Source organism: Microcebus murinus, chromosome 8 (genome assembly GCF_040939455.1).
Source record: "Microcebus murinus isolate Inina chromosome 8, M.murinus_Inina_mat1.0, whole genome shotgun sequence".
Taxonomy (NCBI): Eukaryota; Metazoa; Chordata; class Mammalia; order Primates; family Cheirogaleidae; genus Microcebus; species Microcebus murinus.
In genome coordinates, this window is record NC_134111.1 from 59853760 (window position 1) to 59855560 (window position 1801).

General features: G+C 35.2%; 1 non-coding gene across 1 annotated transcript; it reads left to right on the plus strand.

Moving 5' to 3' along the window:
* Window positions 1-1148: 1148 nt before the first annotated feature.
* On the plus strand, window positions 1149-1309 carry LOC142872772 (U1 spliceosomal RNA). The gene has a single exon (XR_012920874.1). It is a non-coding gene; the product is annotated as a U1 spliceosomal RNA (small nuclear RNA).
* The last annotated feature ends 492 nt before the right edge of the window (window positions 1310-1801 follow it).

Consider the following 1801-nt stretch of genomic DNA (forward strand, 5'->3'; position numbering starts at 1 on the left):
GGGTCGCTCCGCTTTAGGTATTGTGTGTCCCCAGGGGGAAGAAGGAAACCTGTGGCTGCCATTTTAGTCATTTTACTTTTACTATATTTGAATAAATGTAGATTGTTGTACCCTACTTAAAAAAATAACACATCACCTGACAATAAGCCCTAGGGTGCCTTCTTGAGGAAAAATAAATATAAGACCCTGTCTCATTTTCAGGGAAACACGGTAGTAATAGTACCTGAGGTTGATCTGGTTATTGTGTGGTTGACAGTGCTTGTTCCTATTACTCTGTTCAAAGTGTGAAGACTATCAGAAATAAAATGGAGTCACTTGTGTTAAAAACGAAAAAATAAAAACCCTGACAAATGGAGCTGGGCAAGGCCATGAAGAGAAGAGTTCTTGTGCTTAAATGCCTGATACCAAAAATGATTACAAAAAACTCTGCAAAAACCACAACCTTGCACAAAAGCCAAATCAACCTTACACAAAAAATACTTCTGTGAGAACTTCTTCCTAGCAACTGCCTGTCGAATCTTGGACCGGTGTTATGTTTGCTATTGATCCTTGTACCCAAAGATAATTATCTCAGAAACATTATGTAATTCTCTTCATTTTTCCTTTAAAAACCTTTGTATTCTTTTACCTCCCCGAATATGCACACGTATTCCCATTGAAATGTCCGATTCCTGAATAAACATCAGTTTTTTTTTTTTTTTTTTAGAGAGCTCTTCTCTGTACTAATAGTTTTTCAGCATATGAGATTGCTCCAGATATTGTGTGGTTAATATTGCTAGTTGCTATTACTCTATTCTAAGAAATAGAGCTAAATTGTAGCAAAATGGTATGCCTTTTGTTTTGCAGAAATTTCCTAAAAGAAAGCCATAGTTGAGGTTAAATTAAACCTGCAGCATAAACTAAGTTGTTAAAATGGTGTATAATCTCCATATAATGATTAGATTACATGAGCAGTCTAACTTGTTTTAAGTAAGCATTTAATACTTATTGAGTCAATAATCTACTTTCCATTCATAACTCTAGTCAGACTTACTCTCTATGACTGTTCAGTAAATGACTTTTTGCCATAATGACTATTGTAAACTCATATTATTTAGGATCACTTTTTAATTATTCTGTATAACAACTTGTTCACCAAAGAATGCACTATAAAAAGTGACATTTCTACCATGATCATGAAGGTGGTTTTTCCCAGGGCGAAGCTTATCCATTGCACTCCAGATATGCTGACCCCTGTGATTTCCCCAAATGTGGGAAACTCGATTGCATAATTTGTGGTAGTGGGGGACTGCGTTTGCGCTCTTCCCTGAAAAAAAAAAGTGGCATCTCAACATTATGGTTTCAGGCAAAGATACATTTGACAATTTACTTGACAAGTTTTAGACGGAAGTTATCATGTGGATCACATTTGAATTGCCTGCCACGTTTGGATGAATCCAAAGTGTTTTGCTTTGTGTGCGTGCTCTAAGCAAGAGAGATAAAGATGCAGTACCTCTGGGAGGCTGCAATCTATTATGCCTTATTTAGGCACAATATATAGGCTCATACTTAGCCTGTATTTTTCCCAAAAGGTGTTTTTCTGGGATAATTTTGTTTTCAAGTGCAGTCTAAGTGCAAAATAATCATGAGTCCCCAAATTTAAAAGATTATTGAAAGATTATTCACTCATGGATTGGTGAGAAAAATGTTTCAGAAATAAGAAAAAAGAACAAGTATAATACTGCACTTTATGTGCAAGCTGTATTTGTTTACTTTCAAATTGCTGTTTATTACTAATAAAAACACGTTTTCATTCAACTGA